This window comes from Pinus tabuliformis, chromosome Q (genome assembly GCF_031772625.1).
Source record: "Pinus tabuliformis cultivar Carrire ecotype Pingquan chromosome Q, CPIR1, whole genome shotgun sequence".
NCBI lineage: Eukaryota > Viridiplantae > Streptophyta > Pinopsida > Pinales > Pinaceae > Pinus > Pinus tabuliformis.
In genome coordinates this window covers 637,205,689-637,220,545 of record NC_142296.1, presented here as the reverse complement: position 1 = coordinate 637,220,545, position 14,857 = coordinate 637,205,689, and the positions used below count along the sequence as shown (strand labels likewise).

General features: G+C 34.5%; 1 long non-coding RNA gene across 3 annotated transcripts; it reads left to right on the top strand.

Annotated features, from left to right (window-relative positions):
* Positions 1–8,511: 8,511 nt before the first annotated feature.
* On the top strand, positions 8,512–13,313 carry LOC149221080 (uncharacterized). Of its 3 annotated transcripts, XR_016249347.1 has the most exons (5): positions 8,512–9,410; positions 10,108–10,187; positions 10,282–10,424; positions 12,255–12,400; positions 12,842–13,313. It is a non-coding gene; the product is annotated as an uncharacterized LOC149221080 (long non-coding RNA). The 3 variants fall into 3 exon arrangements; XR_016249346.1 differs by having other exon boundaries at positions 8,517–10,187; positions 10,282–10,333; XR_016249345.1 differs by having other exon boundaries at positions 8,517–10,187.
* The last annotated feature ends 1,544 nt before the right edge of the window (positions 13,314–14,857 follow it).

The window sequence follows — 14,857 nt, the reverse complement described above, 5'->3', positions numbered from 1 at the left end:
TTATACTGGATTTATTGTTACTCTTCAGAGCAGTTAACTTTTTTTTAGACGTTTGAATCTGTTCCATAAATCAGAGAGATAAATTTTATTGTTCTTTCAGATGATTAGGATCGATAACGAAAACTGTGAATGGAAACCTTTAACAAAGCTTCTTGGATGGTCTGTTGACACATTAAAGTTTGCATCCTTAATGCTGAGCTGAAAGGTAGTCTGTGTTTGAAAACCACAAGGACAAGCTTGTATTTTGGTTCCCCTGTATTTTGGGAAAAATATATAACAACTGTTTCCTGGGCATTGCAAAGCAGTTGCATGCTCTTTGAGTGTAACTTATTCGAATAGAGATTTTTTGTTCTTTACTGACATATTAACGTTATATTTTTCTCGAAATGAATTAAGTGCCAAAGTCTACTGGTCCAGGATAACATATAGTCAGGGCAACAGGATATCACTACCGTGAAAGCAACTTTCCCACAAATACCTTCCTTCTGCTTGCAGTGTATTAAGCTTTTGATCCTACCTATTGATTTATAGTTTTTGTACAGATTACAGGCTTTAGATTGAATATTAGTTTTATTCAATCTAATGAGGCCTCACAGGTCCCATCACAGTACAATGTTTAAACTTTAAACATTAATGATGCAAACTATTGCAAATAGATTACAGGCTTTAGCTTGAAGATTAGCTTTATATAATCTAATAGGGACGTTCTGGTCCTTCGAAGTACAATGTTTAACCTAGACTTTAACGATGTAAACTCCTGTGAAATGGGCTTGGGGACTAACGATGGGGAGTGAGTAGTTTCACAATACTAATGTTCCATTTCCAGCACCCTGAAGTAGTCATAGGGTTTTCTAAAATGGAGCACCTTGAAGTAGTCATAGGGTTTTCTTGGAAGTAGGGGTTAAATTTATGGCAGGTGTGGCACCAGTCTCGTTAAGATGGCGTGGTCCAACCCCGCCCAAAATTCTAGCAGATGACTTCAACCTTGTTTCAAGTGCCGAAGAGGGAAGACACAGGCCAAAGAGAGAAGACAGGCCCAAAATTGTAGCAAATGACTTCAACCTTGTTGCGAGTCCCAAAGAAAGGAGAGGCCCACAAAATTCTAGGAGATCACTTCATCATTGTTCCAAGTCCCAAAGAGAGAAGACAGGGGCCCAGAATTCTAGTAAATGATTTCAACCATGTTCTGAGTCCCAAAAGAGAAAAAGGAGGCTCTGTTGTTAGAGACCAATGTAGGAAAACGTAGACGACTAAATTCTAGTGCATGGTTTGGCTGACATTAAACCCAAAAAGAGAGTTCACCTAGACTAACGAGAGGTAAGAAAAAAACTTAAAAATTTGCCCAGGGGTAGGATTGGAATTTTATTTTGGGGTCTTTGATGAGCCTTTTCAAAAACTTGATAGCAAAACTTAAAAAAAAATAATTAAAAACTGCCCAGGGTAGAAGTAAAGAAAATGTGTCCATAACATGTTTAAATCTTGTACTTAAAAAAATGTGTTAATAAGATGTTTAAATTTTATATTTTTTCAAAAATATTTCAACCGAAGATTTAAATAAAAGTGAAGATTTATGTTAATTAAATTTTATACTTTTCAAAAATATTTCAACAAAAAAATCTAAATAAAACTAGTTTAAATCTTGTACTAAAAAATGTGTCAATAAGATATTTAAATTTTATACTTTTCAAAAACTTTTCAACAAAGATTTAAATAAAATTGAAGATCTATTTTAATTAAATTTTATACTTTTCAAAAATATTTCAACCAAAAATTAACTAAACTATTTGAAAATCTATATTAACTAATTTATGTTGATATCAATTTCATATATATCTATTTTTAGAAAAAAATAGTTGTTAAAATAAAATATTCTAATGTTGTACATAAAAAAAATATTCTAATGTGGGTTATGATAAAATATTTTAATACTAATTAATATTGACATATGCTTAAAAATACATTAATAATAAAAAAACTGATTTAATTTGCATGAGAAAAGGTCTTTATATACTTGTCACGTAAAATATTATAATGTCAATTATGTATATATTTGAAAATCTATGTTAATTAATTTAGGTCGATATCAATTTCATATATATCTATTTATAGAAAAAAATAGTTGTTAAAATATAATATTTTGATGCCGGACATAAAAAAATATTCAATGTGGGTTATGATAAAATATTTTACTACTAATTAATATTGACATATACTTAAAAATACATTAATAATAAAAAAATTGATTTAATTTGCATGAGAAAAGGTCTATATATACTTGTCACGTAAAATATTATAATGTCAATTATGTATATATTTGAAAATCTATGTTAATTAATTTAGGTCGATATCAAATTCATATATATCTATTTATAGAAAAAAATAGTTGTTAAAATATAATATTTTAATGCCTGACATAAAAAAATATTCAATGTGGGTTATGATAAAATATTTTAATACTAATTAATATTGACATATATTTAAAAATACATTAATAATAAAAAACTGATTTAATTTGCATGATAAAAGGTCTTTATATACTTGTCATGTAAAATATTTTAATGTCAATTATGTATATATTATAGTTGTTTTTAGTTTGATTTTTTGGATAAGGTGAAATCTTGATTTGTGTTATTTAAACTGGTTTTTTGATTGTCTATATGGATTCAACAATGTCAAAAACCCCTAGAGCACTTAGATTGTGCAGGTGTTATCCATCAAACTTGTAATTTCAATAAATTCTTGCCAAATTTTAGGGAAATTAAACTGGAAAAACCCACCGAAAAAGCTTAGGAAAAATGGCACTAAAGACAACTAGTATGGGGAAATTAATATATAAGCAAATTTTGTTTAGCAAAATGGTCCATTTTACAATAAAATGTGTAATTCCTTTTTTTTCTCAAGCTAAAGTTAACCCATAATGTTTTTTTAGACATGATTAATCAGGTAAATCCTTATATTGGTAAAGCATTCTTTATGTTGCAATGGTTTTTTGTTGTTATATTTATAAAGTCTTTGTCATATTGACCACATTAATATTTTAATGTTGTTTACTAGTAATAATATAATCTAATAATAATAATCTTATATTATCTTATTATTATTATATAATATAATAACTAGATTTATCTTATATTATTCTTATATATATAGAAGATATTATATAAGATATATAATATAATAATATCATTATATAAAACCCGTAAGGCACTTAGATTGTGCAGGGGTTATCCATCAAATGTGTGATTTCAATAAAATTTTGCCAGATTTAAGGGAAATAGACTGGAAAAACCCACAGAAAAAGCTTCTGAAAAATTGCACAAAAGACAACTAGTATGGAGAAATTAATATTAATACATAAACAAATTTTATTTAGCAAAATGGTCCATTTTACAATAAGATGTGTAATTCTTTTTTTCCTCAAGTTAAAGTTAACCTATAATTTTTTTTATACATTGTTAATCGAGTAAATTTGTATATTGGTAAGGCATTCTTTATCTTGCAATAATTTTTTTTGTTATATTTATAAAATCTTTGATTATATTGACCACATTAATATTTTAATGTTGTTTACTAGTAATAATATAATCTAATAATAATAATCTTATATTATCTTATTATTATTATTTAATATAATAATAAGATTCATCCTATATTATTATTATATATAAAAGATAAGATATAAGATATAATAATATCATTATATAATATAATATATAAGATAAATTTATTTATAAGATTATTATCTTATCTTATATATCTTATTTTATAATATTATATAACTATATTATTATCTTCTATATCATAATTTTATTTTCTTATATTATTATTATATTAAAGATTGTATCACAAATTAAATTTAAATCTATCTTTATATAAATTTATGTTGATAAATATATAAATCTATATAAAAAGATAAATTTATATATAGATTTGAATTTAGAACTTATATATAGCGTGGTTATATATAAATTATATATATATATATATATATATATATATAAATATAAATTAATATAAATTTATTTATATATATAGATTTGAATTCAAAATTGATAGGTATATTATATATAAATAACGCTTAGACAGAAAACACCATATTGTACCAGCATATAAAAAGGTTTTATTCTACAAGATAGACTCTTAATGAGAAGCACTTAACATGACACGATTGAGATTTGTGACTGCGCTGGTTCGTACTGAATGCATAAGAATTGATTTTAAAAATTCATGTAAGTTTCTAACACTACATCGAACATAGAATATCATGACTTTGCAAAAATGGACATAATAATAATTTAATTTATTGGATATTAAATGATAGTAGTTTGAGTTAAGGCTAGTTATTCTAATTATCAGTTTTCAAGTTAGCACCAAACACATAGGTAGACCATAAAGATAGATTTATATAAAGATTTAGATTTAATACGTGATTATATATAAGTTTATTTATATTTATATATATTATCATAAATTATTTATATTTATATATATAGATTTCAGATTTATTTTCCAACTATATATATGTTAAAAAGTTAGATTTAGATTTATTTTGCAGGTTTATATAAATCTATTTTTATATATCTATAGATATATATAAAGATATATTAGATTTATTATATATATATATATATATATATAGATTTATATATAAAGATAGATATATATATCTCATCCAATTTCATTTTTTCTGAAAGATGCTGTTAATAATACATACGAAATTGTTGGGGACAAAGCACCAAGGTAACACAATGACCCTTTTCGCTGGTTGACATGGCCATCCACGTGGCTCCACAAATTAATTTAGATTTAATTTGTTATATATAAATCTATCTTTATAAATACATGGATCTATATATAAATCTATCTTTATATAAAAGTAGATCTATATATAGATTTAGATTTAATTTGTGATAGTTACTGTTGCATTAAGTTCTCTTAAAATCCTATATTTCACCATTGATCCAAGCAGTTCTCTTAAAATCTTATATTTCACCATTGATCCAAGCATATAGATATTCGGTACCATCATTTAAGAGCATCTCAAGTTACTAAATCACGAAAACAGGAGTCTTAAAAAATAAAATATCATTGGCACTAAAAGTATCCAATGAATTTTAATTCATATGTTCCCTGTGTAGTTCATTTTATAATATTGAGGTGACTTCTCTGTGATATGATGTTTATTCACAACAATAGCAAATTGATAAAAGTCCCATCAATTACAGTATTTTTCTAAAAGAGAAATATTTGATAAGTAGCTAATGCACTCCAATGTAATTGTTACTATTACAACACTAACTCATGTTAGTATAGATGTAACATTAATTTATGGATTCAATTGTGTCCTTCATCCTTACTCAAGGCAAAGTTAGGATGTTGTTATTGAAGATTGAGTGGTTAACACATAAGACAAACAAGATGATTGAATTCAGAATTGGTGTCTATATTATATATAAATAGTGCTTAGACTAAAAATATTATATTTTACCAGTGTATGGAAAGGTTCTATTCTATTAGATAGACACTCAGCGAGAAGCACCTAGATATAAATCTAAAGATAAAGATTTAGAAGCACCTATATATATATTCCTCGATGGGGTTGAGAAACATAGTAGTAAACCGAAGGTGTGGAGGATGATGCCAAACACTTGGTTGATGATGTGAGGGGCGGAAAACCTGACTTCTCACAGTGATCTTTGTATAGGGGATGTCAATGCTGGGCAAGCGAACCATCCATCAACCTTGATGGGAGAGGAAGTAGATGAGTGGTGTGGGTATTTGGAAGGTGGTGAACATATGCTTTGGAAAATGTTGTGGCTATTGTGGCGGGTTGATGATCAAGACTAGAGCTCAGAAAGCAGAGAGCACTCCTGTGTTTTGCATCTTGAATGGGACTGGTGGCGATTCCACCATCGATGCCTTTTCCTTAGCGTTGGGGATATTGAATTCACAGCTTTTTTTCCTTATGGGTGGTTGTTAGCTTCTCGGAGAAGGCTAAGGGTTCGGCTCACTGGAATTGAGGTGACTGGTGAGCTTCGCAGTGGGTGGTCGGGAATTCAATCTTTTGGCTCTCTTCTGGCTCTTCAAGGTTATTGGTTTTATCCCTTGAGTATCCATATAGGTCTCTTGTGGTGGGGAGGGGGCAACTCACAACGTGTCTAGTTATATTTCCATTTGCGAGGTGTTGGTGTCTACAATTCACCGACTAATAATATCCTTGTCAATATGGGTACTTTGCGGCGGATAGTTACCATAGTCGTAGCTAATAGTCTCCTTGTCGGTTTGGGGCCTTGTCGTCTAGTAGTTACCATTGTTGGACTGGGTATTGCTCTTACTGTGGGATTGGGAGGTTGTCCTAGAGTCATAATTCATGTGTGGGATAATATTTGTGTGCTTGTTTCGTCTTTTCCTAGAGAAGGCAACACTGCTGCGATGCGTTCGGAGCCACGCAACACTCCCTCCTTCCCTCCTACCAAATGAATTTCTGTCGAGCTGGGAGGGCAAGACTATTATTTGCAGGTGGCAATGGAAGTGGACGCATCTCCATCCTCTAGTTGGGGTGGTCGCACAACTAGCAGAGTGGGCCGGGTAGCTTCTGGGGGTCATGGGGGATGTGGTGGTTTGATTGCTGGTCGCGATGGTTGTGGTGGTTCTTTGGTCGGTTGTGGAGGGGGAAACTGACAGATTCTGAAGCGGGGTGGGGGGTTGTGGTGAAGGGGAATTGGTAGTCTAGGGACAACGCGACGACCTGGGCTTGGAGGCATGGCAGAACAACATTGTTGTTTGGGTACCTGTCGGGATTTGATTCAATCTCTGCTGGAACGTTTGGAAACTTCGGGGAGGGTGTGGCAGGAAGAACATGTCACACTCATTTCCACTTTAAACAAGATGCAATACTTCCAGTGTCATGTTTGGGAATGGATCGTGGTGGTCCAGCGTGGCCAGAATTTGATATCAGAGAAGGTGGAGAAGCTAGAGTAATGGATGGTGCACTTTGAGGAGCATGTCCAATGTTCTTTCCGCTCTACTCCTCCTCTAGGGACCGCTTCAGACAATCTTGCCTCAATTACTTCAAATCACTGATCATGGTTATAGGGGTTTTACTTGTTTTACATGTTTTTTGGTGCTTTTGGACTCCTAAGTTGTGGAGTGTGTCTCTAGATTTTCTTTTGTTTCTTTGCCATATGTTGATCGCAGTAGTCAACAAACTTGATCAGGGTGAGACTACCTGCATTTTGAAACTGATGTACTCCTTTTTCGCTGAATGAATAAAAATTTAACTTACAATATATATATATATATATATATATATATATATTATGAATTATAGTTATAGTTTTTTTTTTGGGTGTGGTTCACGGACACCTTGGTCATTGGGTGGCCGCTACGTCCACGAAAATATCTGAGCTGATCAACCCCAAAGGGAATCAAGCCTCGCGACCAATAATTAGGCCTAACCCCAAGGGCTTCAGGGAGAATTGACCCTATGACCTCCCGATCGGCGAGGCACTGATTTGATCGGTTGAGCTAACCCTTGGGGCTTAATTATAGTTATAGTTATGTCACATACTATGTTATATATGTGTAATATATATATCTATACATATGTTATATATAATAATAATAATAATAATAATAATTTTATGTTATATATATATATATATATATATATATATAATGCTAAATAATTTCATTATATATATATATATATATATATATATATAGAGCTTGAGTGGGCCTAATGGTTAAGAGCATGTGTTTCCTCCTAAGAGGTCACAGGTTCAAAACCAAAAGGGGGTAGAGTATGTATGCCTTCATAGACTTAGCAGTCAAATTGCCGCGCGGAGGTGGGTCCCTTGTCCCACAAACAAGGGGGTCTCATACACCAATTTGGTGTTTGGCTTGGCTGTGACCTTAAAAATGGATATTATATATATATATATACACGTCAAATAATTTTATGTTATGTTAAATGGTTACATAACTATGTTATGCTATATATATATCAAATTATAATATATAATTATGTGATGTTATAGATTTTAGAATAGTGAAATATATATAATTATATAATTATACTGAAGTTATTCCCTTTATGGAGTTGGTTGGGCAAACATTGTTCATCCTAGCCATCACGAAGAATTATTTCCGTCCTCTTCTAGCAAATCGTATTTACCACATGGCATTCTCCTTCAAACTCACAACCTTCGGTTTTTCAGCCCGGGAGAGTGGCGGACCGAGTCTCTCAAGCTCTTGTGAAGGTGTAATGGAGCTCGGGTGTCTTTTATTAGTCCCTGCCATCTGGCATCCGGTAGGGACTATAGTAATCGATCGTTCCGGAGATAGCATTAATTCGAAGGTGTTATTCGGTTGTTTCAGTGGTTAACCTAAAGTTTCGAAATGCTTTGTTAGGCGCTTATGCTAAGTTTCATTCGCAGCTGAACTTCGCCATCTTATTTGGCCTCTTCCCGAGGCGGAAGAGGCTCGACCATAGCTTAAAGCAATAAGCCCGGTGCATTTTCGCGTTAACCGTCACGGGTGTCTGGTTTTAATGCTAGCATTACTTCTGCCCGGGTATGCGGTTTAGTAAAGCTCGGTGTTCCGTGTTACAATGTTCTACATTGGCAGCTGGTGCATGCCATGATGCACCATGGTTCAACAGCTGTTAGCCTTCATCGCACGCTATGAAACGCTATGAAATGCCCGGTATGTCTGGCAATGGGTTCGTATGGCCCGGTAAGCCTAGCGTGAGCGTCCGTCCCGGTCTATTCATCTGAAACTCGCCTGTCAAAGCCCTCTCTCTGAATTCGAATGGGTCTTCTCGACTTGATTCAAGATACCGGGAGATGCCGGCCATAATTGACCGTCATGAGTCGCGAGAGGCGGCAGAGACAGATCATACCTTGCAAACCAAAGCCGGTAGGAAGCAACTCCTCCGGAGGCAAGGTAAGCGCTTGAGGCCTCTGCGATTGCTGATGAAGTTGCTGAACGGGAGGAACGGGAGGCCTGTGCGATTTCTGATGAAGTTGCCCTTACATCTTCTTTCTATTATTGGGAATCTGCCTGCTCTGAGTACTCTGAAGAAACCCTTGTCTATGTGAGCTTTCCAAGACGGCTAGGAAGCGCTTTTAGACTTTCACACCCGAATAAATCGAGTTTTTGCAACGCTGTAAGATTTTCAAGCTCCCTAGGAAGCACTTCTAGACTTTTACAGCGTTGCAAACAGAGTTCTTGCAGACAATTCAATGATCCCAAATGTTCTGGTAGCTGCGTCAAACCAGAACAGCTAGACATTCTCAACACTGTTAAAGAGCCCAGACTTGAAAATGATGCCGGTAATTTCTCTAAATATTGGCAACTATCAAGTAATAGTTCCTCCAAACCATTTCCCAGATCTCCTAGCTCTTCAGGTATGCTTTTGAACTGTGCCTTCGCCAGTCTCAGTACTCGCAAATTGCTTAGTTGCTGAATACATTGGGAAGAGATTTGGAAGCGAGGGGAATTTAATTCAAATTCGATGTGTCTGAGACTGGAAGGCATCTGCATATTATGCAATTAGGAATATATGAAAATCATACTCTAACTATTAAAACTAATAAAACTGTGCATGATATAGCGTTTTAGATATTCCAGGAAAAGTAAGAAGAGAAATAACCAGATATTTTAGGTGAACTTACTTGACATAGGTTCTGTAAATCTTCCGTTCTGAATGAACGTGCATTCGGGTCGTGGAAATTCCTTTCTCTGGTAGCTGCAGCGATGCTTTTGGCGGTGATACGGAATGTTTTTCTAGCAACTGAAGAGGGATTTATGTCTCTTGTGACAAATGCTCGGTCCACAAAACCACAGCTTGCAGCAGTTGGTTCTTGTTGTTTAGTTGGTCTTCTGTACACCACAGCTTGCAGCAGTTGGTTCTTGCTGTTTAGTTGGTCTTCTGTACGAGAAGACACTTTACGTTGCTAACATGTGGCCACGTTTCTTTGTGCATGCAACATTTGGCAGCCTGTCGTATTCATTTTTCTAACCGGCATATTCACTTTACTAATAATTTTAATGAACTTCAATTTATGTTTAAATATAATAACTTGTCTTCTGAATGATCTCAAGAAATTTGACGGGCAATCCCTTTCGATTTGGGTCATCCTCTGCTGAATAGTGTAACTGAGAGTTTCGTGAAAGCTGCAGGGGTGAGTCCTAATTAAAGCCAGCACTTCTTCTTTAAAAGTTCTGTATCTATATGCTCTGTTCTTACCAGAGAGCTGAAAGTGACTTTAATGGCAGATTGGAGCAGTGCAGGCTGTATCCAGCGATTCTTATTGCGCAGCAGCTGAAGGTCCTGTCACTCTCTATCTATCTCCGTGATTTTGAGCCCTGTGCTCTAGGATATGCTACTGAACATTGCTTTGTTTACAGTTTTTTGGCCTGTAAGTTCTGAATTTTTTTACAATTGCATGCTTGTATTTCTTTACTTTGCTCTCGCACATATGACATATACATCCTAAGTAACCCATTAATTGAATTGATGAATAGTATTCATTGAATGATGCTAATATCGCATGTGATTCACAGCTGTTCGGTTTCAGTGTTGGGCCTGTAAGTTCTGAATTTTTTTACAATTGCATGCTTGTATTTCTTTACTTTGCTCTCGGACATATGACATATACATCCTAGGTAATCCATTAATTGAATTGATGAATAGTATTCATTGAATGATGCTAATATCGCATGTGATTCACAACTGTTCGCTTTCAGTGTTGGTTTACTACAGAGTTATAAATTTTTGGGGCAAGAGTCCTTGCACAACTTAACACTTGAATCACTTCACCACTGGTTGCCCTTGAATGGTTAATATTCACACAGAGCAGGTTTACTACAGAGTTATAAATTTTTGGGGCAAGAGTCCTTGCACAACTCCTGTACTATTTAGTATTTTCACCTTAATTGTTTGAATGTCTCTTCTTTGTTAACTGTGATAAGTCATACTTGTTTATGCTTACGGTTTGGTAGGTGGCTTTGTTTGATAGCTGGTTTCACCCAGTTCTGGTTTTTAAATTTATGGGTCCAATATGGGAAACTACTCTCTGTTATGTGCTATGTGACTGGTGGCACTTGAACCTATGTACCAAGCATCTTCTGGTACATTCTTACATGGAGACGCACAGAGTTTCTCCTATTGAAAATTTGAAACCCTTAGCACTTAAAATCCTGTACTATTTAGTATTTTCACCATAATTGTTTGAATGTCTCTTGTTTGTTAACTGTGATAACTCATACTTGTTTATGCTTCACTGCCCTTTAAAATGAGCAGGGTTTCGATGGTAGAGGCACCCATCTTTACCTAAATTGGTGTTTCCTTTCTTTGACTCTTCATACCTTGTATAGCCTCGTTTTTGACCATCACTTCTCTTTTCCTTGCTGGCCATGGTTTTAACTTTTTTGAAGTTTTCTATTGTTATAGTTATTTTCTTTGCTCATGCTGTAAAACTAATCCTCCAACTTCATCAATGGCCAACTCTTCAATTTTAGATGATAAATTTAGGTATTATAAGACACTCCAACAGAGTGACACAAACTATTGAGTACCACTGTAATTGAAAACCTACTTTGCAATGTTATCAGTTATCACTGCTTGGAATCTATGAATGTTTCAAATCATTAAATTTTGTCACGGGTTTTGTGACTTGATCACCTTTGCCCATCATTAAGTTTTGTAATTTATAAGCCAAATACGGGACTCTGTTTGCACTGGAAGTCTTATGTAAGGACTGCAATGTATTCCATGTACTTTTCGATTTTTTTGCATCTTGGATGTTGATGGGAAACTACTCTCTGTTATGTGCTATGTGACTGGTGGCACTTGAACCTATGTACCAAGCATCTTCTGGTACATTCTTACATGGAGACGCACAGAGTTTCTCCTATTGAAAATTTGAAATCCTTAGCACTTAAAATCCTGTACTATTTAGTATTTTCACCATAATTGTTTGAATGTCTCTTGTTTGTTAACTGTGATAACTCATACTTGTTTATGCTTCACTGCCCTTTAAAATGAGTAGGGTTTCGATGGTAGAGGCACTCATCTTTACCTAAATTGGTGTTTCATTCTCATAATTTGGTTTTGATAGAACTGTAGAATGCATAATATAGTGCACCATCATTGATCTGTCTCTTAATAGCACACAATGAATTCTGTGCAAACTCAGGCTTTTGTGAGCTAGATTATAACTGATTGTTTCTTGTGGCTTGGATTGTAGGTGTGTGTTACCTGGCATAAAACTAGTCATGACTAACGAAATTGTCACAATTCAGCCGGGAGAACTTACGTTTCTCTGTAAGTGAATAAAACTAGTCATGACTAACGAAATTGTCACAATTCAGCCGGGAGAACTTACGTTTCTTTGTAAGTGAATAGCGAAGCTGTTGCAATTTTTAGTTCGAATGTCAGTCTATGCATGTTTTGCATTTTGTGTTTTGCTTTTGGTCTTTGTTAGTAGCTATGTAGTTACACGAATGGCTGAGGCTGGAGTTTACCGGAAAATCTTTTGTTGGCAGAGAGTTCTAGGGATTGCAAATCTCTTGCAGTGACTTGTGTCCAAGTCCAAGCCTTTTGCTTTTGTCTCTGTTAGTAGTTGTGCCAGAACAAGATTAGCTCAGGCTGGAGTTTACCAGAAAAAATCATGTGTTGATCTTTTATGTTTAGATTTTTACCCCTTAAAGTTCATTAGTCTCTAGGTTTTTAAAACCTTTATGGCAGTCTCTATAATTAGGTTGTTAAAACCCTTATGCAAGTCTCTATCTCCCTTTTGATTTCTTCTAATGTCTGTGAATGCAATTCTTGCAGTCACCACGGCGAAACTGCTGCAGAGTGGTAGCATCCAAAAAGTCCAGCCTTGATATTGAAGTGGGTGCCTGCCGGGAAGGTGAGATCATTGGTGTATCATAGCACATCTGCTGTACAAGAATGTCTTTATCAGAAGGCCTATGCACGCATTTTGGGAGTAGATCAGCAAGCTTCTTAAAATAAAGGAGACCATGATATGCCACATCTTGGTGTGAATGCTTTCATCTTGATTTTATTTCTGATCAAAGTTCGTGAATGAATATGAATTGGTCTACTCTATATGCACATATACTATTATCCCATTAGGCTGACCATTCCAATTGCTGTTCTAGGAGTGGCAATAGTGGAAAGTATTGTCATGACTCTCAGGAGTTATTGCTGGCAGTTCACGGGCTCAATCTCCTAGCTTGAATATTTACTACCCAATTATTCAATTGATTGAATTTATTTTCTCTTGCTATTATTGAATTTATTTCACAATTCAGCCGAGAGTCTTCATAATACTAATTCCTTTTAATGTGCTTTGGTTCATTTGTCATAATATTATGATATAGGCTTCAATTTTCTTTGCCTATTTGTCTGAAATTAACTATAATTGTGTTGTGTACATAGATTTTCTTGAGCTCTTGCTACCACTTCTTAAAAACTGAAGCCTACGACAGCCCATGTCCACATGCTTCCACATGCTTCCTTGAACAACATGAAATTGGCAATAACAAACCCATGATTTTGCTGTTGGTCAATCTCTGAACGTCAAAACATAGTATAAACTTGCCGAGTACACGAAGAACTCTGTGCAGTTTACCGGAAAATCTTTTGTTGGCAGAGAGTTCTAGGGATTGCAAATCTCTTGCAGTGACTTGTGTCCAAGTCCAAGCCTTTTGCTTTTGTCTCTGTTAGTAGTTGTGCCAGAACAAGATTAGCTCAGGCTGGAGTTTACCAGAAAAAATCATGTGTTGATCTTTTATGTTTAGATTTTTACCCCTTAAAGTTCATTAGTCTCTAGGTTTTAGTGTTGATCTTTTATGTTTAGATTTTTACCCCTTAAAGTTCATTAGTCTCTAGGTTTTTAAAACCTTTATGGCAGTCTCTATAATTAGGTTGTTAAAACCCTTATGCAAGTCTCTATTGCACTTGTGTTTGTTCCCAAGTGGGAGTATCTTTGATCAACATAAATTGTTAACTATTTTGAATAATTTTCTCCCTTTTGATTTCTTCTAATGTCTGTGAATGCAATTCTTGCAGTCACCACGGCGAAACTGCTGCAGAGTGGTAGCATCCAAAAAGTCCAGCCTTGATATTGAAGTGGGTGCCTGCCGGGAAGGTGAGATCATTGGTGTATCATAGCACATCTACTGTACAAGAATGTCTTTATCAGAAGGCCTATGCACGCATTTTGGGAGTAGATCAGCAAGCTTCTTAAAATAAAGGAGACCATGATATGCCACATCTTGGTGTGAATGCTTTCATCTTGATTTTATTTCTGATCAAAGTTCGTGAATGAATATGAATTGGTCTACTCTATATGCACATATACTATTATCCCATTAGGCTGACCATTCCAATTGCTGTTCTAGGAGTGGCAATAGTGGAAAGTATTGTCATGACTCTCAGGAGTTATTGCTGGCAGTTCACGGGCTCAATCTCCTAGCTTGAATATTTACTACCCAATTATTCAATTGATTGAATTTATTTTCTCTTGCTATTATTGAATTTATTTCACAATTCAGCCGGGATTCTTCATAATACTAATTCCTTTTAATGTGCTTTGGTTCATTTGTCATAATATTATGATATAGGCTTCAATTTTCTTTGCCTATTTGTCTGAAATTAACTATAATTGTGTTGTGTACATAGATTTTCTTGAGCTCTTGCTACCACTTCTTAAAAACTGAAGCCTACGACAGCCCATGTCCACATGCTTCCACATGCTTCCTTGAACAACATGAAATTGGCAATAACAAACCCATGATTTTGCTGCTGGTCAATCTCTGAACGTCAAAACATAGTATAAAC